Here is a 23,390-nt window from a genome sequence, read left to right on the forward strand (position 1 = left end):
CCTTCATCTTACAATTTCTGCCTTCTTCATCTCATCTTTTCAGCTGCACTTAAAGGCATTCTGCAAAAATTGCAAATTGTTGTAAAGTAGGAATAGCTATTCCCTACGGGATTATATGTGGCATATGGAGATAAATGTACATTAAATTTGTTGAAATATATCGTTAGTTGTGTTGTATGTAATTCAGAAGCAATGTGACTGCTCAAAATTATAACTAATCCTACAAAAATTATGGTAACTCACATTACATAAATAAAGGTAACTCACATTACATGAATTAAATATCCTATACCAGGAGAAGGCTTCCAGGAGGAAATTTATTTGAGACACCAAATTATCAGGTACACTTATGTGAAGAACAGCATGGCATAAAAGTGTGTACTTTAATGTATTTTGTGAAAAATCTTTAAAAAATTGGCATTTGGTAACTCATGTTACACATTTTGAGTTAGGTTATATAAATATTTTTATATTTATCATGCTTAAATTTTTTGCTTCTAAAAATATACCAAAAACGAAGAAGTTACGCGCTTTAAAGTGATGTATAAACCATAAAGAATTATTATAAATTTCATGATTTTTTCCTTACCTTGAAATTGATCAAATCTTCTGCATGAACAAACTCAACAATATAATCTTCAAAACAATGGCTCCCACAAGTAAACAGTAGGTTTTGGAGGGAAAAATCAATCTTGCCAACAAAATTCAATGCCCAACCTACATGAGTAACAGGGGAAAATATCCCCACAGTACAATTATTTTTTTAATAATGATTCCTCAGTTACATGGAATGACCCCTTTGGGAAAGTTTGACTCTAAACTTACCTTGTCTACTCTTTGACTTAACTTTTGTATTTCTGTAGGGAAGTTTTTGCACACATCTTGCAGCTTGCTGACTGCGTTCGTCACATTTTTTACCGACGCATCCACTTGGGATTGCTTCTCCTGAATTTGGGAATATGCTTCGCTGAGGTTTTGTAACTCACCTGCTAATTGTTCCTGCTTATTGTCTACAGATGATACTCTTTCCATTAACTTATTTATATTGCAGTATATGTCAGTAATTATTTCTTGTTTTAGTTGTTTACCTAGCTCTGTTACCTTCCCGGATAGTTCGTCAGATAATTCAGTGCATATAGTCTCGCTCACCGCACTGAACTGTTGGCTAATATTACTCTTGAAACCATTAAACGCCTGATATTGCTGTGTAAACTGTTGTCCTATACCCTTATGTTGTTGTGTTACACTTTCCTGAAATTCCTGTTGCCTGTTTTGTAATCTGTTGTGTTATTTGTTGCATGAGTTGTATCAAATTGTCTCACTAGTATTTACATTCTTTACAAACTGTTTCCTGTTCTTGCATTCACGATGTCGTGAGCAAGTAATCAAAGGAATTTTCGCTGTCGTGCGCTTCAGTTTCACAATTTGAAAAAATGTTTCAGCTCCAGGATATAAAACTAGTAAAGAGTAAGTAACAATATTAGTTTGTGCATATGCTACTGACACTCATAAGCCAGCTGCGGTGTCAGAGCGTTTCTAGGCGCTTCAGTCCAGAAACACACAGCTGCTACAGCCCCAGGTTCGAATCCTGCCTCGGGCATGGATGTCTGTGATGTCCTTAGGTTAGCTAGGTTTAAGTAGTTCTAAGTTCTAGAGGACTGATGACCTCAGATGTTAAGTGCCATAGTGCTCAGAGTCAATTGAACCTCTTTTTTTTTTTTTTTTTTTTTTTTTTTTTTTTTTTTTTTTTTTTTTTTTTTTTTTTTTTTTTGACACTCATAAAATGCCACTGTGCCTCCTCAGGAATTCGAAAAACCTCAGATGCTTAAAAAATATCAGGATTCTCTTAAATTATAAGAACCAAAAAAGCACATTGATGAACACCAAAATACTCATGGACTGGTATGACATTTTTCCTGAAAAAAGAAAATAGAATGTTTACAGTAAAAATTTTGCCTCCTAATGTGACATCCTTGCTACAACCAATGGATCAAAGTGTAACTGAAACATTAAAATGATTTTCCAGAAAACAACTTATACGTATATTGTTATCTGTTGATGAAGATGCCATAGACGTCGTTTTGTCATTTTTCAAGCAAATGAGACTAAGTAAGTGGTGTTAGATTGTTATAGATGACAAGATTTGTGTAGGTACATGATGAAAGGCCTCCAGGATGCCGTAAAATTAAGATTTATTAAAATACAAAAAATGAAACACTGAGCGACTAGAGACTTGGCAAAGACATTAATTATGAATGTGCGGTGAAGTGCAGACAAATGAAGGAAGAAAAACATTCAACTCAACTTTAGTACAGCTTTTTTTTTTTTTTTTTTTTTTTTTTTTTTTTTTTTTTCCCCCACTCTCTCATATGTAGAAGGACGATGAAGATGTGCAATGTTAGATATGAAGTATTGCATGCTCTATGTATCATATGTGCACGTGAATAATAATATATTGAACAACAGTATCAACTGAAAAAACATATAAGGAGGATTTCCTTGATAACGACAAGCGCCAGTTTTCCTGGAGTCCGCCACTTGCAGCTACAATGAGCGAAGTCCGAGGGCCAAAAGATGCAAATAAGCACAGAACAATAACGCAATCGTATTATATCCTACTAAAGTGTGTTTTCATATGCATATTCAATAACATTTAGTAATTTTTATTAATTTATTTATCCTTTCCTTTATTACAACTGTCGACCTGTTTGCCAGGACTGTAGGGCGCCAGTTGTGAGTAGTGTTTGTTAACTATTGTTATAGTTAGAAATTTCTATGACATGGTTATGAATCATAAAAACTAATTGCCTTTATTTTCTGTTTTCATGTATCATGACAGGGAGCAAGTAGAACAGAAATTCAAAAATTGAGGAGAAATTTTGGAAATGAATAAGAATTGGACGCAGGTTACGTAAATATTTTCATTAGTAAGCTGTTTGGTTCGGCGCAGCAAAGGTAGGACAGCTACAGAAGTTGCTTTCATGGTTATGCTTGGGAGCACCTCTTTTGATGTAGATAGAAACCTTTCCCTCATTTTTCCCTTCCTTGAATTTTATTTGCGAAAAATTTACAGAATTTTTTCAGTGTAATACATATTGTCAGTAAAACATAAAAAATTTTGACATAATAGTTTGTGCATCATAGTAGACATAAAACAGGCTTTGACATCACATGAATTGCATTTGTCAAGTGTATTGGTTAGCATACGAAATTTTTAACATTTTTGTGAGAATTTTATTTTTTGCTTATTGATACAACATGCCCGAAAAATATATGCCCATTGTAGATAATAGCAAAAACGCAATTAGCCAAGATGGCAGAGAATTGCGAGATCGAACAACTGAAGTTCAGGCGCCATGTATGCCACAATGTCACGCATTTCCCAGAGTGACATACTGCACATGAATGAAACATTGGAGAGTGATTACAATATGAATTTTGACAACATGTTTTAAACAGCACCTCGTCACAACACAAACATTAACTTGGAAAGTACAGCTGATAGCGACCACAGTGGTACAACTGAAGCACTACTATGGCAGTTATTATCTAACATAAACATGAAATTTGATGATATAAACACAATATGAACACCAATTTCAGTGATATGAAACAAGATGTGAATACCAAAATTGATAGTTTGACATACATTGTGAACATTATCTCACAAGATCTAAATACAATTAAGCAAGAACAAAAACAAGTATTCAAAGATTTGCAAGACATGGTCTCACAAAAATTCAATGACTTAGCCAAAAATTTTCGCAATGAAATCGATGAAATATTGAATGATATGAAAACACAGGTAAAGCATGAAGCGCTCTCTGATTTAACAGTAACATTACAGAGTTAAAACAGAAGGTAGATTCTTTTAACAACCATAGTGATCTAGTAGAACAATAGATAAAATCACAGACACAAACACAAACATTGAAGCCACACAAAACGAGTTGTGTTTGACAGTAAAAAAGGTAACCAATGTCGTTAACAAAGTAAATAAAGACAATGAAGGTGAACCTTTAGCTGTAGAAAAGCTTACTTTAAGGGTAACAACATTAGTAGTTGACTCAGCATGCACTAAGAAGGAGAGAGATGAACAATGAAAATTTGAGTTATATCATTAGTCAAGCTGAAGCAGGTAAGTCAGGTAATGGTAATACCATTGCAGAGAAGTTAGTAACAGACTGTAAGCTGTACACAGATGTAGTACAAAAAGCTATTCAGAAAAAAGAAAATTAAATAATGAACAAGGAAAACATTATGAAATAGTGAACAAGGTAAACATTAATCCACTATCCGCGGAAAATAGGATCCACAATCTTTTAGAAGAAAATATAACCGGATCTCGAAATATGCATGTAAATAATGCACAGGCTACAGTGAGCAAATCACAACCTGTTGGTATTAATCCACTAATTGTCGCGAGTCCCACAGCAGATACCAGTGACAGTTGTAGATTGCAAAGTGTAAACATACCCACAACTCCAATACCTGAACAATTACCAGCCAGAATTACAGATAACTACAATGATGAACTTAGAATATAATTTTATAGCAAGAACACAACACTTTAAGAATTGCAATCTTCTTCCTTTACTATCTAAAAGATGACTCACAGCAACAACAAAAACTTCAAAGAGTAAAAACATGGAAAACAAAAGAAACTCTTAGGAGCAAAGAAATTCATAACACAGAACCAAACACCACTGTAGCAGAGGAGAGGAGACACAGTTCTGATTTATTTACTTTAACACTTTCCCCAAATCAAACTGTGGTGCACTGAACAACTTTTAAATAAAAAATAAGAGGTCAAAACACATTAGTTACAAAGTCCTCTCTTGGTACATGTTGCTTTAAATTTGTTTGATTTTAAAGATTTTGTAAACATGTCACCAAGTTGATTTTCAGAACATACATATTCTACATTGAAATCATACTTTGATGTGCTTAGAAAGTTTGTGGAACTCTGTACTTTTAATGGCACTTGCATTGTCAATTAACAATACGGGCGTGTTTCTTTTTCCACTGATCTCCGACAGCAGTCTGTTGAGTCATACTAACTCCTTGACTCCTCCTGCAGTTGAGATGTCCACGTTACAGTGGTATCACTAATCATTGAAACAAAACCATTTGTTGATTTTCTTGTTTTAGTGTTACCAGAAAGTCAGCATCAGCGTAGGCACCAAGTTTACTGCCAGATGAAGTATAGAAGAGACCTAAGTCTGAAGTACCTATCTGAGAATATGTTTTACAGCGTACCAATCAGAAGTGGGTTTAGCCATAGATCAAGCAACTTTTGAAACAGCATAAGCGAGATTTGGACGAGTAGAGCATTCCAGGTACAATAATGATCCCACAGCCGAACAATAAGGAATGTTGTTGTCAAGAGTATTGCTATATTCACAGTTTAATTGTTCATTATCACATGGAGTTTTTAATGGTTTTGAAACAGCCATGTTAAAATGATGCAGAATCTTCTCTGTGTATGCTCGCTGTGAAATAAACAAACCAGACTCTCGTTTCTCTATTGCATAACTAAAAATGAGTCTAAGGATCCCACTATTGTTTTGAATCCAGACTTTAACATATCTAAAAATGAATTCAGTGCACTTTCAGTTTTTCCTGCAATAAGTCCATCATTGACATAAATAGCGATCAGCAATTTTTCTGTTTTGCTTTGTCTAATGTACATGCAAGGATCTGCTGTTGAACTAATAAAGCCATTTTTTCTCATGAATGAATTCAACTCATTATTACAGCAATGAGGTGATAACTTAAGTCCATACAATGATTTCTTGAGTCAACAAACATGACCTGACCTGTCGTCGAAACCTTTTGGTTGAGCCAGGTATATTTCTGTGTCCAAGTAACCATATAAAAATGCAGTTCTATCAAACTGAGCAATCGCTATTACAGCACGAATAGCATCATAACGAGCAACAGGACTAAACGTTTCACCATAATATAGTCCGGCACATTGAAACATACCGCACACAACCAAGCAAGCACAGTATCGATCAATCGATCCATCAGGCTTATATTTATTACGAAGCATCCATTGATTATCGATAACACGTTTTCCTTTAGGCAGTTCTACCAAGTCCCAGGTATCACTTTCTTCAGATTCCTTCATTTCTTCTTTCATCGCATTAAACCATTCATTGGAATTACTTCTTTCCATAGCTAAGTTTAAGTTTGTTGGTGCAAGCTCTTCATGGATTGCTTTTGAGAGTGGTGAGGCTGGTATCCTAATTCGTAGTCACTAAATTTTACTGGGGAGGGAGGGGGACGTATTTCACGAACTGGACATCAATTTGGTAACTCATTCAAATATTCTTGATCAATAGTTTCAATCTGATTACCAATAGATTCACTTTTCTCCGACTTCTTCAGGTATGAAATTAAATACCAATTCAATCGAATTTCCAGTTGTACATACACTACTGGCCATTAAAATTGCTACACCACGAAGATGACATGCTACAGATGCGAAATTCAACCGACAGGGAGAAGATGCTGTGATATGCAAATGATTAGCTTTTCAGAGCATTCACACAAGGTTGGCGCCCGTGGCGATGCCTACAGTTTGCTGACATCAGGAAAGTTTTCAAACGATTTCTCATACACAAACAGCAGTTGACCAGTGTTGCCTGGTGAAACATTGTTGTGATGCCTCGTGTAAGGAGGAGAAATGCGTACCATCATGTTTCTGACTTTGATAAAGGGCAGATTGCAGCCTATCGCGATAGCCGTTTAACATATCGCGACATTGCTGCTCACGTTGGTCGAGATCCAATGACTGTTAGCAGAATATGGAATCGATGGGTTCAGGAGGGTAATATGGAATGCTGTGCTGGATCCCAACAGCCTCGTATCACTAGCAGTTGAGATGACAGGCATCTTATCTGCATGGCTGTAACGGATTGTGCAGCCACGTCTCGATCCCTGAGTCAACAGATGGGTACGTTTGCAAGACAACAACCATCTGCACGAACAGTTACATGACATTTGCAGCATCATGGACTATCAGCTCAGAGATAATGGCTGCAGTTACCCTTGACGCTGCATCACAGACAGGAGCGCCTGCGATGGTCTAGTCCAGGCTGTTCCAGCTCGTCGGCTCCGTTGTGTGCCACGGTGCGGTCCAAGCTCCAGGGAGCCGTGTCGCTCGCTGTGACCATTCAAGTGGACCGGCGCATGGCACGGCTGGCTGTGGCAGGCGGCGAGACAAGCGTTTTGATGTGCCAGCTGTGTCTTACAAGTTCGACAACCTCATACTCTTAGCTGCTAAGACGTGGTGACATGCTACACCACAAAATACGATGTTCAGGAAATAAATAAGAAACAACTGTTTTTACAAGAAATTGCGTACTAAATTTGTTGGGCCTCTGTAGCTTGACATTTTCTTTTCATTACAAGATCGGAAATATCAGGCATCAAAGTGTTCACAGCGTTAATGCGGAGGATGGCCTACATTGTTGCATCCTGAAGAAACAATTGTTCCTTACTTTTTACTCTTTTCATTGCTGAGAAATGCTGCTCACAAAAATACGTAGATCCAAACTGCACATGATCTGAGCGACATTGTTGTGAAGCTTGGGAAATCTTTTTTGCTGTAATGAACGATACCATCGTGACAAATCCAACGTGTTGTAGTACCTCTCTTTCAACAAAATTGAATTTTGCAAATCAATAATCTCCAATTGAAGTGACGATGACAAGTCTTCGGGGGAAACTGAAAAAGGAGTGCTGAACACCTTAAGTTCCATTTCCAAACTAGTGGGGTCTCGGACTCGTGTTTCAAACGACGTGATGAGCTGCTTTAACTTTGCTTGGTAATCGCCAAAAGTCGTACCACCGGGTAGTTTTAAAGAAGCAAGACGACTGAAAAACGTTATATGTCCATTACTCATCGGCCTCTCAAATAAACGTAACTTTTCCATGAACACTTTGATCTGGTCGTGCATGTCAACAATTAGCTGCCCTTTGCCCTGCAATGACAGATTTAAATTATTCAGATGCATAGTCATATCAGCTAGGAACGCCAGGTCTTATATCCATTTTATATCTGTCAGACAACACATTTCTTCCCCTTTCATTTCGAGAAAAAGGGATATTTCCTCACGAATGGCAAAGAAAGCATCAAGAACTTTTCCCCGACTCAGCCAACAAACTGTACTGTGGTAAGGTATATCCCCATATTCCGCTTCCATATCTTTCAGGAAACCTTTGAATTGGTGATGATTCATATCGTGACGCCGCACAAGATTCACACACTTCGCGACATCTTTCATTACTCCACCTAGCTCTACTGTTTCAGCACACAGTGCCTCTTGGTGAATAAAACAATGAAGAGTCAAAAAGTCTTTCCCGAATTCGTCCCTGAGTTTATTTTTCAAACGAGAAGCAAAACCTTGGTGACACCCCATCATTTGTGGTGCACCGTCTGTCGCTACAGAATGGAGCTTATCCCACGGCAAATTCATATTGTCCACTGATTCACAAACAGCTTCAAAAATGACACGTCCTGTTGCAATGTAATCGAGTCGTACCACATCCAAGAATTCTTCAGTTACTTGCAGCTCCATGTCGACACCACGCACAAAGACTGCAAGCTGAGTACAGTCCGATATGTCGGTGGTTTCGTCAAGCGCTAGCGAAAATGCAACAAAGCTCTCCGCCTTTTTCCTGAGCTGTGTCTCCAAATCCGCTGCCATGTCCAGGATTCGACGAGACATTGTTTGCTTCGACAGGCAAACCCCTTCAATTGCCTGCACCTCCCTTGGAAACAAACATTCTGCAACTGCTACCCTGCATGATTTTACAAGTGGTCCCACCGAAAACGGCTTGCCACTCGTCGCAATGATGTGAGCAACCCTGTAGCTTGCTCAAATTGCAGATTCAGTAGTGTTTTCTCTGCTCTCATCCACTTGAAAATTATAAACGCAATACAGAATACGAACTATGTTGCATGTTTTGATACCCTATGTATTACGAAACAGTTTTTAAACTTACGTCTCCTGGTATGTCATCCTTAAGCCTGGCTACCAGTTCTCTGCGTGCAACGCCTTCTACCTGACCGTAGTGCGCTGTGTGAAGAGATGTATAATGTCATTGTGTATTGTACCTCTTCGCAGAATTAAATACTTTATGACATACAAGACACTGCGGACCACCATCCCTCTCAATGAATAGAAAGATATCCTCCAATAGAGGTACAGGGCTCCTGCGGCTAGTCATAGCTGTCATTGAACATGGATTATTGCGTCAGTTGTGGCTGCATGAGGCCAGGGGGCGGTGAGTTCGCTTTCCCCCTCCACGCGGGCTCCGAGCTGTCTCAGTGAGCGCTCCAGCTCCCTGGAGCTCAGTTGGAACAGCGTAGTGTAGTCAATGATGAACCTGGGTGCACGAATGTCAAAACGTCATTTTTTCAAATGAATCCAGGTTCTGTTTACAGCATCATGATGGTCACATCTGTGTTTGGAGACATCGCGGTGAACGCACATTGGAAGTGTGTATTCGTCATTGCCATACTGGTGTATCACCCGGCGTGATGGTATGGGGTGCCATTGGTTACACGTCTTGGTCACCTCTTGTTTGCATTCACGGCACTTTGAACAGTGGACATTACATTTCAGTGTGTTACGACCCTTCATTCGATCCCTGCGAAATCCTGCATTTCAGCAGGATAATGCACAACCGCATGTTGCAGGTCCTGTACGGGCCTTTCTGGATACAGAAAATGTTCAACTGCTGCCCTGGCCAGCACATTCTCCAGATCTCTCACCAATTGAAAATGTCTGGTCAATGGTGGCCGAGCTACTGGCTCATCACAATACGTCAGTCACTACTCTTGATGAATTGTGGTATCGTGTTGAAGCTGCATGGGCAGCTGTACCTGTACACGCCATCCAAGCTCTGTTTGACTCAATGCCCAGGCATATCAAGGCCGTCATTATGGCGAGAGGTGGTTGTTCTGGGTACTGTTTTCTCAGGATCTATGCACCCAAACTGCGTGAAAATGTTATCACATGTCAGTTCTAGTATAATGTATTTGTCCAATGGATACCCGTTTATCATCTGCATTTCTTCTTGGTGTAGCAGTTTTAATGACCAGTAGTGTAGCTTTTCTGGTCAAAAATCAACACTGCATGGTTTCATCACACAATGTTTTGATGGAATCCACACTTTGTAACCATCTTTTCATTCACGTAGCCAATGAAATGACCAGGTGTAGCCTTTTCATCGAACTTAGAATGAAATTTCTTTGGCATATAAACATAGCATTGTGATCCAAAAATTGTAGATAATTAAAACTGGTAAACACTTTGCCAGTCCACAATTCAAAAGGTGTTTTACGTTCATCACTTGACTTCCAAGTACGATTGAGTAGAAAAACGGATATGTCACATACATGAGGTAACTTGCTAGATGTTTAACACTGAGCTAGCTAATTCAACTATATGTCTATTTGCTTGTTCAGCAACACCATTTTGCTCAGGAGTGTCTGGACACGTAATACGAAACTCAGTATCACGGTCTTGTAGAACAGCAGCTATCACGTTACAGTTAAACTCTCCTCCACCATCAGACTGAAATACTTTTAACTTGTGACCAATAGCATCACACTCCTTCGAAAAGGTTTTCAAATTGTTAGCCACTTCAGATTTATTTTTATATATCCGAACGAAATGAGAAAAATCATCTTTGAAAATCACATAGTAACGAAAATCAATTATAGAGTCAATAGACATGGGTCCATTAACTTCTGCATTGATCAACTCACCAACAGTTTGTGGACGATCTCTGCAATGGCTAAATGGTTTACGGACGGATTTGCCAAGAACACATCCGTCACAAAACGATGTGGTATCAGGGCACTTAACTGACATACCGAAACGAGAGGGGATGTCTCGTACATGACGTTTAACTTGATGACCAAGTCTCTCATGCCAAAATTGTAGTTGTTCTTCTAAAGTTGCTAAGTTAACCATTACTAGTGAATCCAGAGGACAAACTCACATGTTCATAATGTATACTGAACCAACTAGTCTTCCTGTTGCAACTATTTCACTACGTTACTGAATAACAACACCTTTATTATCATGAGTCACGTTATATCCACGTTGTGTACCTTGACAGACAGAGAAAAGTTGGTGTCTGATATCAGTTACATATCAGACATTTTCAAGCAAAGCAGGTGACCACCATTTGTTTATGAATATTTAAGTGTGAATACAGCCAGCTGTCTGCACACATTGTGGAATCGAAAACTTTTGACTGTAGCGAAATGCCATTTATTTGGTGAAATATGATGTGTCATGCCAGAGTCCGAAATCCAAGAATCTGCAAAATCAACATTAACATGAGGCAACAAGCTAGTGGCTAGAAATGTATTTGGTTTGTTGCTCACTTTTAAACTGGAACTCGAATTATTATTGTTGTTAGCTGTCAGCTTTTGCTCCTTCTGCAGCCATGTGCTTTCGACGGTTTGTGATAATATGCCCAGCTTTCTTGCTATACAGACACGTACAATTTTCCTTCTTCTTTGACTAACTCCCCTCTGTTGTAAATTTCTTCTGTGTTTGATTTTCCCATTCGATTTTGCGTAGAAAGCACCAGCTGCATGTGTAGCTAGCGAATTCTCAATCGAATGCAAATTCTGTATTAGAAGCAGTGTCGTCTGCTCGGTTTCAGGAACACAGTACCAGGTCGACCTGTAAAACTGATATTCTGGTCCTAATGTTTTGAAAATACAATTGTGGAGCAGCGAAAGGGACAAAGCTGCATTTGGATTTATTTTGTTCAGTTTACTGCATAAGTCATCGAAAATGTTCGCAAGCAGTGATGTGTGTTTTGTTATAAGCTAGACGTAACGTCATTTTTTGACTTTCAAAGAAACAATTGAACAACATATATAGTCGCTGCAATGAAGATTGTTCATATACTGAAATAAGGGTATCCCAAATTTCTTTTGCGTCAGTCTTCTTTCTTAGATCCTTCCGCTAATGACAGACTCTGACATGTACCATCTACAATCGAATAAAGAGAACGTTCCTTCACGCAAAGCTGAATCTGCCGTTTCCATGTTTCCCACTGATCTTCACTTAACAGTTTGTGAATGTTTGTACAACTAATATCATCACTCAACTGATGCGCTGTCTGCCATTCCAAAAATTTTGGAGTAGTAAACGGAAAAATAGTCTCACGAACGAATACTACAATTCTCAGAGCCTGGACCGTTCAAACATGTGCACATAACCTGTTGTGGATGAACTTAGGATATAATTTTATAGCAAGAACACAACACTTTTAGGAACAGTGATCTTCTTCCTCTACTACAAGATGACACAGCAACAACAAAAACTTCAAAGAGTAAAAACATGGAAAACAAAAGAAACTCTTAGGAGCAAAGAAATTCACAACACAGAACCAAGCACCACCGTACCAGAGGAGAGGAGAAACAGTTCTGATTTAGTTACTTTAACAATAACCACCCAAATATGACCGAAAATGTCATGTGTCTATCAACTATTTTTGCAAACGAAGGTTTGTTGAGACATTGTCAGTTCTTAACGTAGCAAGTTATTACGAGATAACATTCGATGCAGTGAGGCAAGCAGCTGTGTAGCACAGTGGCTTCAGGACGGTTACATTTTTTCTTCGCTCTGACTCACAGCACAGCTGACGTTTACCAGCCATGAGAACGGTCTCAAGTAACATTCCTTCGGTACGCGAATTCATACCCCCTACGAATCTAAATGAACCGTAGTAATTATCATCCAATTTTGGTACACAATGTTTTGTTATTAAGGAAGGGACCCTACCAAAATTTCAGATTATCTATTGTAGTTACGGAGACTGAGTAAATTACTTAAATGTCCTAAAACTGACACCTATGTTTCAAAACTAAATTAGGAGCAATGACCAACAGACTGTAGCACCCACAACCGCTTGGCCACCCTGGCTGGCCTTGTGAGAATACATGGGAATGGATGAGAGAGTGCATGTGGGACACACGTTAAAACTTAACGTCATTTTATGTAAAATGTTATAAAATGGAACCCCGGGAAAATTGTGTTGCAACCATGATGCTGATGACATGTGTCGATGTGTGCTTGTTTTTGTAAGAGAGCAGCCAGAATAAAAGTGTGAAGCGGAAAAAGTTTCTATATTAATTTAAAGAATATTTTGCATTTAGTTCTACTTTATTAAACAATATATTAGAAATTGAAATTGTAATGACGTAAGTGACTATCTGATTAGTGGTTGGCTAAGGCAAGTTTTGCCACGAGAATGATCTGGAAGGATCATTCTGATTGGTCATTCAGATCAACAGCCAATCAGAATTAAGTGATTCCCGCATGCAGATAGTTAGATAGGCAGAGAGGAGAGGAGCACTGAGATAGTCACTCGCTAACCTGCTTCCGGGTAACATCATAGTAGATGTCTCCATGAAAATAGCATGTAAAATTAACAACTAGAGAGTTCGTTGTGTTTAGGATGTGTCGTGACTATAATGGCTTAAGTTACGAACATTTTGATGAAAGTGTGATATTTCTGAATTAATTAATCGAAGTTTCATGAGCAAGTGTAATTTTCGGTCATAGTGACAATTCCACATGGCATATTCCGTGTTCTTTATGGAATACTTTGGCTAGCACTTCTGACATAGAAGACCATTGAAATGACCGAATGTTCAACTCGCTAATAGTGGTGGCTCAGTGACTGTTGGATCACAAAAAATTAATCGGTATGGGCTTGCAGGAATTCTGGCTCCTTTTACGTGTGAAATGTGTTAGATATACAGGGAACTTGGAATGACAGGGAACTTGGAATGATAAAGCATTTGCATTATTAAATGCGGACTTGATAACCATTCCATGTGCTTCCTTATGAATAAAAAGACATTAATAGAATTTTCAAATGCTTGTGGCAATTAAACTGCATTCTCCTACCGCCTGAAATTTGTGATTTGCAACTTGAGTTACACGGCCTCTGTGTGGTAGGTATTAGGTAGTGGTTTCATCAATGCCGCTTTACGCCACCTAGCTTATATCTACTACTGCAGAGTGAAGAGAAATCGGAAGGAAGAAATACAAAGGTAGGTGATCTGTTCGATGAAAGTGACTAAGGGGAGTAAAGAGATGAAAGAACGACCGACCAACCCCGTCTCGCCGCAATTGGTGCATTTAGCATCCGGGAAATGATAAGTTCGAGTGTATACGAACTTCAAAAGCAGCAGTGTAACTAACCCGATAAATGAAAGACACACAAATGTATAAAGGAACTTTAATAGGATAGCAGTAGCAAAGTGGAGATATAGTGGCGAGAACAACTGGTGTAGAAAGCGGCTGATGGTGTCTGCAGCAGCTGAACAATGTGAGGCAACGAGCAACAGCAGCCAGGAGTCTGCGGCAGTTGGAAGCAGTGGCTGGAGTGTGGGGCCCAGACACTACACCTGCGGGGGCAGAGCTTGGCAAACGGACCCACTGGAATATCTAGCCATGCTGATGGTGGTAGAGAAAAGCTAAATAGTATTCTACTTCGTTTGGTGTGTGTGTGTGTGTGTGTGTGTGTGTGTGTGTGTGTGTGTGTGTGTGTGTGTGCACAAAGAAACTTGTCAACATGGCGGAAAATAAGAACCATGATATAGTAGATGAGAAAGTGGGGGTGAATTGGTGTAGAGTAAAATATGAAGATAATACAGTGACTAGTGATTTTAGTTTTGATGTGTCTCAAGCAAATGACAGTGGTTTGCCAGAGTCAATGTATGTTAATTATAGGACCGATATTGAACAAAACATGGTGGAAACCGATGTCCTGTTTATATCTGTTACTGTTACAAAAATAAAGAACAAACCAATGTCAGTTGCTTGCGAGCAGAAGGATAGTGTTTCAGATGTGTTAGCAAATGTTTTAAAACATATGGGTGATATGAATATCAATATGAAGGAAATGGGTTCTGATATTGGCATTAAAATGAATAAATTACATTCTGAAGTTAATTAAGGGTTTACTAACTTGTCAGTCGAAACGGAATCCAGAATGGAAAATAAAATTTCTAAATTAAGAGATTCATTGAAAAATGATATGACTTTGTTTAGATACAGTGTAAAAAATGAGATTAGTAAGGTAAAACAAGAGTGTAATCATGCTGTTGTAACAGTAAAAACTTAATTAACTTCTCAGATTAAGCAAGTTACTGATAGTAACAAACAGTAAAAGGAACAAGTAAATATAGAGTTAGATAAAATCCATGAAGAAGTCAATAATGTTGGGAAAACAATGTGAGGATAGTCACATTATAATGGAAAATCAAATTAAGGAAGGAAAAAATGTATGTGCAAAATTTGGAGTGCAAGTAGCTACTAAAATTACTAACCTAGAAGCTAACATAAGTCAGTTTAGTACAGAAGTAGATGATCAACTGCATAACTATGATGACAGACTAAAAAGAGTAGAGCAAAGGCTTACTAACAGTAGTGATTGTGTAATGTCTAATTGTGTGGAGAAGCGTCAGAAACACCGGCAGTTTTTGCGATTCGATCCGAGTAAAAATACACATCCAAAAGAATTTTGGAGTGATTTTGAAGACGTCTTGCCCAAGTCTTGGAATGACAAACAAAAAAATTGGTTTCATTACATCAAATTTGATGGGGGGAGCTAGAATTTGGAGAAATGGGGTATCAGATAAATATGACAAATTAGAGGAGTTTAAGCAGGCCTTTTTCGAGGAATATGGGGGCAAGAGAAAGCAGATGGAAATTCTGAACGAATTTTCGTCAGGGGAAAAATATGATCCAAAGAAAGAGAGTATTAAAGGATTTGTGAAAACATGGGTAACAACTTGATTGTATTTGAGCTCGAAAGTAGTAACAGAACAGGTTTCCAGAATGAAGGTAGGAGACGAGGTACTGGCGGAATTAAAGCTGTGTGGATGGGGTGTGAGTTGTGCCTGGGTACTTCAGTCGACAAAGCACTTGCCTGCGTAAGGCAAAGGTCCAGAGTTCGAGTCTCAGTCCGGCACACAGTTTTAATCTGCCAGGAAGTTTCAGAACAGGTTATTATGGGAATAGAGAATAAGTTGCCCGTATACTGGTGGAATAAAATAATATCAGCACCTAGAGATGATATTGACAAATTTATCCATTATCTTGAGAGGGTAGAGAATATTTTAAAAGAGGAGGAGATTGCTAGAAGGGATTATAGGCCTCCTGTTAGGCAAACTGAAAACAGAGCCGAGGTAAAAGTAATTAGAATTAGTGTACAAAGATCTAATAATTACATAGGCAAGTACTGAGGGCGAGGGGGTCCTGTTGGAATCAGATATAATGACAGGGACCAAAACATCAAATACAGACAGCAGCAATCAGCTGACAGGGCAGAGTGGCGCAGACTGCCAGTCAAAAGGAATGTCAGGGGCAATGACCATCGAAAAGGAGGAAAACTAATGGCAGTCTATAATGGTACTAGCATTTGCAGACAAGCAGCATAATTTAAACCCACTAGCAAAACCTTTTGTAAGAAAAACACCAGCTGAACAGTTTAGGGGGGATGTGGTAGAGATAATTATTGCAGAGGAGAGGGCCACTGTAAGAAATTGTGTTTTTTGGGGAAATGTGTTCAAATTTTGTGAGAGGAAACATCAAAACAGTGATTCAAGAAACCAGGTTAATGAGGAACAGTTGGTAGAAAGTGACTATTCAGAACAGGATGTGAAGGTAAATGAGCACTGCAAGACAGATGAGGGGCTTACTGTACACTGTGGAATTAGCGCAATAATAGGGGAGATGGTATTGGAAGTACCGGAGGAAGAGTATAATAGGGCAGAGGAAGTTTTGTATAGATCAAATGGAGTAGTTTCGGATAGTGATGAAGAAGAAACAGAAGAGGAGGAAGCAGGGGGTAATTTTGAAAATTATGACAACACCATGAGAAGGGTTGCAGAATCTGGTGATATGATTAAGGAAGGGAATCTGGCGATATTATTAAGGAAGGGGAGTACTGAAAGAAGTGTTTTGATTTATTAATAGTGGACATACTAATGAAAGCTGTCACAGTTAAAGAAGAAGAAGAAGAAGAAGAAGAAGCCCCCCGTGAGCATGTGCATAATTTCCACAGGAGGTGTAGGTTTCAATAGACATGATGTAGTGCAGGATTTGTTAGAAGGTAGCACAGGATTTGTTAGAAGAGCCTATCATTGAAGTTACTATTTTTAATGGAAAAGTTCCTTGTTTATTGAGTAATGTTTCCAATGTATGTGCAGTGTCACAGTGTTTTGTAAATGCTCTCCCTGTTAGTAAGGACGTGGTTATAATGCCAGTGAGTGGCTTAAATATTATTGTAGCCACAGGGAAAAGTAAAAAAGTAGTCAAACATGAAATTATGCTATCTGTCAGGATTGGTGAGGTAGAATTTGAACAGAACTTTTTAATAATAAATGGATTAGGTGTTGAAATGTTGGTAGGTGCAAATTTCTTACAAAGGTACCAAGGAAAAGTAGATTTTGGAACTAGTGAAGTGGTCACTGTAATAAATAGAAGAACAATAGTTATCCCTTTCTCTGGAAAATGACTATATGTATCCAACGAGCAAAATGACATTCCTACACAGTATTGCAGAATGAAAGAGTATAATGAGGGATGTAATGAATATGGTGAAAGGAAGGAAGTAGATCCTTCTGAGATAGACAATACCAGGAGGCTAACTGACGAAAAAATACAGGGATTATTGAATTTGACAGACAAATAGAAGGATGATGAGGGCAGTAGTAACTAACAAGCCTCAGGGATGTGCGTTCTTTGCATCAGGTGTTTTACTAACACCAGGCGTCCCGATTTGTTGGCAATATTATTTCATTTTTGTTTCATATTGTCAACATAACTCTCCATCATTCAGAACTTTTGTTATCTTCTTTCCTTCTTCCCTATCGTAGTGAACAATGGAGATAAAATGTAGATAAAGAGAATAGGGCCATCAGAAAATAAGAGATTGAGTAAAAGACAGGTTTGGAAGCAGATGGCTAAAATACTAACGTGTGGATGTGGAATGAAAGTAATGAAAAAAAGGAATAATGAAAGGAATAAAGTAATGTGTCTATATAATAAGTGATGACTAAGCAATTTTTTGAAGCATATATAAATGTTGTTGGAAGATGTTTGTAGTAAATGCATAAGGTATGTGCTTATTAGAAATAAGTAAATAAATTTTATACAAGGGGGTACCCAAAAGTAACCAGAATCGTAATGCTGCACATCGTGTACTTGTAGTAGCAGGTTGCGCCGCCAGAGGGTTGTAGTAGGAGCTCTGCTGAGTCATTCTGCCACGCGGCGTCACCCAACAATGAGAAGTGTGGTTTCTTTAGCAGTTCTTTGAGTGTGTGTACAGTGCAGACGAGGAAGTGGCTAGTTCTTACGAACAACGTGCGGCAGTGAAGTTTTGTTTCTTGCTCAGCAAGAACGCAGCAGAAACTGTTGTGATGATTCAGACAGCCTACAAAGACCATGCTCTTAGTAAACCGCACGTATACGAATGGTTTTCTCGGTTTAAAAAGGGAGAAATGGTGGTTGAAGATCAGCCCCATTCCGGTCGACCTTCAACTGCTCGAAGCAAAGACAACATTGACAAAATCCGTGATCTCATCAGTGAAGATCGACGCAGGACAATCGACGAAGTCGAGAACTCGTCCAGGTTGTCCTGGAGCTCAAATCAGCGCATCTTGACTATCAATTTTGGGATGCAAAGAGTGGCAGCAAAATTCATGCCGAAGCTTCTTACCGGAGATCAAAGGGATCATCGCGTTCAAGCCTGTCTTGAAATGAAGGACGCGTTCAAAGATGATCCACATTTTTTCAACAAAATCATTACAGGTGATCAGTCATGGTGCTATGGGTACGATTCAGAAAGTAAACAGCAGTCATCACAATGGAAGTCACCTGGCTCACCTCGACCATAAAAAGCTCGACAAGTGAAATCGAATGTGAAAACGATGTTGATCTGTTTTTTTGACATCAAAGGGATTGTACACTCTGAATTTGTCCCTGAAAACCAAACAGTAAACCAACAATTCTGTTTGGAGGTTATGAAACGGCTTCGCAGAAGTTTGTTGCGAAAGTGTCCGGCTTTGTGGGATTCTGACGTGTGGTTCCTGCATCACGACAATGCTCCCGCGCACATGGCTCTCAGCGTTCGCCAGTTTTTGGCCTCAATGAAGACGACTACCTTGACCCACGCGCCCTATTCACCGGATTTAGCACCCTTGAACTTCTTCCTATTCCCGGGGATGAAAAGAGACTTGAGAGGGAAGCATTTTGCGGATGTTGAAGACGTAAAACGCAATGTCATGAAAGTGCTAGCAGGTATCAAAGAGGACGGATTTAAAAGGTGCTGCAAACACTAGAATGAACGTTTGGACAAGTGTATTAATGCTAATGGAGAGTACTTCGAAGGAGATTAAGGCTGTATTTGAAAACAATTAAGTATATGCTTTCTGGAAAGAAATTCCGGTTATTTTTGGGTCCCCCCTCGTGTATACATGATGTGTGTTTGAGAGCCACAGAAATTGGCATAAGTGATTTTCAGTATTTTCAATAATTTTGCATTCTCTTTGTGTAGTAGTTTATTTTCTTTAAAATCATGAAATTTAAATAGTAAATAGAAGAAATGTTTGTAAATTTTGTGGAATAAGTATTGCTTTCAGTAGGAACTTGCTTAAGCAATCTCTCACTAAGAAGGGCATAAAATCATTGGTCGAAAAAAAAAAAGAAGAGTAGTAAAGTAGTAGTGCCAATTTGGGTACTGTTGGTGTTTTTGAATAATGGTTAATTCATTTTTTCTGATAATAATTAGTACTGCATGAGACTATGATATACAAGATGTTGGCTTGCAATGAATATGGAGTTGTCTTGGGAAAAAGTTTTGTAAAAAAAAAAAAAGAAAAAAAAAGGAGAAAGAAAGAAATAATCAATAATTTTTGAATACACAAAAATTTTGAAAGGTTCCTAGTAAAGTTTTGCCTTTGAATTTGAGAATAAAAATTATGGACTATGATAAATATATGTGTGTAAAGTTGGGATGCAGATATTAAGAAAGGAGACTTAGACATACTGTATTTTGCAGGTATGAAAATTTGAAAAACCCGATATGAGACTCGAAAAAGTCCGATTTAGGACTGAGGGCTGGACGCTGTATCTCAGTGATGTGCCTATAAAGCAACCAAAGTGTAAGTGTGAAAAAGAAAATTGTTATCCCCCATATGTGCTGCTACCAAAAGTCAGTGTTTTGTTTTTTATATAAAAAGGACATACCCTCTGTGTTCTCATCTACTAAAAGGAGGCTCTCCAAAGCGATTAAAATAATACATTATGTTTTATAAACGCTATCATAGCGACTTGTAAAATGTTTGATTCTGTTCGAAACAATTTAGGAATGTGTAAAATAATTCTTCATAGGAAAATTTAATTTCAAGGAAAATTTGAATATTTGCTGATGTAAATGGTTTGATAAATATTTTTTTTAAATGTTTAAAAGGAGGAATTTTGTACAAAAGATATGAATTCTGAGAGGAAGAAGGAAATTTTGTAAATTAAATTTGTTATTCGCTATCAAGTCCAAGCCTTTGAAATTGGATGTAACAGTGTAGAAAATTGTAATGTAGTTTTGATATTTTGATCATTTGAAAAAAAATTTTTTAAGTATAAACAACTTTGATTAGAAGCCCCATAGTTAAATGTGTTGGTGTAGTTAAAGAGTTCAGTAATAACATTGCTGTTGTAAGAACCTCAAATGCACTCAGGAGTAATTTTAGGTTCTTAGGGGGTGTGTAACATAGCAAGTTATTACGATATAACATTCGATGCAGTAAGGCAAGCAGCCGTGTAGCACGATGGCTTCAGGATGGCTACGGTTTTTCTTCGCTCTGACTCACAGCGCAGCTGACGTTACTAGCCATGAGAACAGTCTCAAGTAACATTCAGTTGGTATGCAAATTTATAAACCCTACGAATGTAAATAAATCATAGTAATTATCATACGGTTTTGCTAAAATTTGGTATGCAGTCTTTTGTTATTAAGGAAGGGATCCTGTCAAAATTTCAGATTTTTATCTATTATAGTTATGGAGATTGAGAAAATTGCTTAAATGTCCTAAAACCGACTCTTATGTTTCAAAACTCAGTTAGGAACAGAAACCAAATGTCTTTTATTATCGTCTGAAATCATAACAAAGCTCACAGTTTATAAAGTCACTTAATTGGAATTTTCTTTTCAAAACTCTAATTACTCTACATTATGTAATATAAAAATCATTCAAAATTATTATTTGCTTATCATTTTGTTGTGTGAATACATGGGAATGAATGAGAGTTCACGTGGGACATACGTTAAAACTTAATGTCATTTTAGGTAAAACCTTATAAACCTGAACCTGGGAAAATTGTGTTGCAACCACAATGCCGATGACATGTGTCAATGTGTGCTTGCTTTTGTAAGAGAGCAGCCAGAATAAAAGCCTGGAGCAGAAAAGTTTCTATATTAATTTAAAAAATATTTTGCATTTAGTTCTATTTTATTAAACAATATATTAGAAATTGAAATTGTAATGGCGTAAAGGACTATCTGATTAGTGGTTGGCTAAGGCAAGTTTTGCCACGAGAATGATCTTGAAGGATCCTTCTGATTGGTCATTCAGATCAATAGCCAATCACTTCCGTCATGCAGATAGTTAGATAGGCAGAGAGGAGAGGAGCATTGAGATAGTCGCTCGCTAACCTGCTTCCGAGTAACACCATGGTAGAGGTCCCAGTGAAAATAGCCTGTAAAATGAAGAACTAGGGGGTTCATTGTGTTTATAATGTGTCATGATTGTAACGGCTTAAGTTACGAACATTTTGATCAAATGGTGATATTTCTGAATTAATTAATTGAAGTTTCATGAGCGTATAAAATTTTCAGCCATAGTGACAATTCCACGTGGCATATTCTGTGTTCTTTATGGAATACTTTGGCAAGCACTTCGGACATAGAACACCATTGAAATGACTTAATGTCCAACTGGCTAATAATGGTGGGTCAGTGACTGTTAGATCGCAAAAATTAATCAGGTTCGGGCTTGCAGGAATTCTGGCTGATTTTATGTGTGAAATATGTTGGATAAACAGTGAACTTTGACTGGTAAAGCATTTGCATTATTAAATGCGGACTTGATAGCCATTTCATGTGCTTCCTTGTGAATAAAACGAGGTTAATAGAATTTTCAAATGCTTATTGCAATTAAACTGCATTCTCCTACCACCTGAAATTTGTGAAAATGAAATTACAGAAACTGATTTGCAACTTGAGTTAAGCGGCCTCTTGGTAGGTATTAGGTAGTGGTTTCATCAATGCTGCTTTACACGCCTAGCGTGCATCTACTACTTTAGAGTGAAGAGACATCGGAAGAAAGAAATATAGAGGTAGGTGAACTGTTCGATGAAAGTGACTTAAGAGAGAGTAAGGAGATGAAAGAATGACCGACCGACCCCTCCCCGCCGCAAGTTTCATTACATTCACTACCAAAGGTAAAAGAACGAATAGTATTCATCAGTGCTTTGCATCATGTATTTTCACGCAACTGGATGGAAGCACAGAAAATCAGATTTGTCATGTGATATACATGAGGTGATGTGCTTTTACGGGAAACTGAAGTGGCCAAATGTTAGAGCTCTTATATCCAATGTGAACGAGCTTTCCTCTACAAATACTGGTCTGTGGCAGTGCAAAAAAGGATCAGACATGAGGTTTTCAATCCTGCACCATTAAATAGTAAATAGGGTTGTCTACGTGGATACTTTGAAAAATACCTGAACAAGACACGCTAGTCGGCGAATCCAATATCAAGATAGATGTGTTAAAATTTGTGAAAAGTCATTTACCATCACACATTAGAGAAAAATTAGTCATAACGCCAGAACATGACACTGAATATTTTCTATCAGTGCTTGATTCTATCTACTTAATCTATGAGGAAAGACCTGTACCCAATAGAGCAACATAAAATCAGGCACAACAACAACAACAACATAGTTATGTAAATCAGTTAGTAAAACATGATCTGAGCACACAGCAAGGATGGTACACACAACAGCAAAATTACATACCCAGAGATAATGAGTAAAGTAATGGGAGCGAAAAAAAAAGAAAAGAAAAGATTTAAAAGAAATTTCCAAAACAACACAGGTAATTTCAACGCATGAGTGAATTACAATTCACCATCACAAGGCTCAATGCCAAACATGAATAGAAACAGTCAGCCACAGCAGTGGCCAACATGCGGCAACAATGCCAAGCTGTGGGCAGCAAAAATTGCACAGCAGCTAATGACACAAATTGGCGAAGTATCCACACAGTGC

At 38.1% G+C, this 23,390-nt stretch overlaps 1 long non-coding RNA gene across 1 annotated transcript; it reads left to right on the forward strand.

Annotated features, from left to right (window-relative positions):
• Nucleotides 1-2,558: 2,558 nt before the first annotated feature.
• Nucleotides 2,559-22,252, forward strand: LOC126484508 (uncharacterized). The gene is made up of 2 exons (XR_007587867.1): nucleotides 2,559-2,955; nucleotides 20,122-22,252. It is a non-coding gene; the product is annotated as an uncharacterized LOC126484508 (long non-coding RNA).
• The last annotated feature ends 1,138 nt before the right edge of the window (nucleotides 22,253-23,390 follow it).

The sequence above is a fragment of the Schistocerca serialis genome, chromosome 6, assembly GCF_023864345.2.
Source record: "Schistocerca serialis cubense isolate TAMUIC-IGC-003099 chromosome 6, iqSchSeri2.2, whole genome shotgun sequence".
Lineage (NCBI taxonomy): Eukaryota > Metazoa > Arthropoda > Insecta > Orthoptera > Acrididae > Schistocerca > Schistocerca serialis.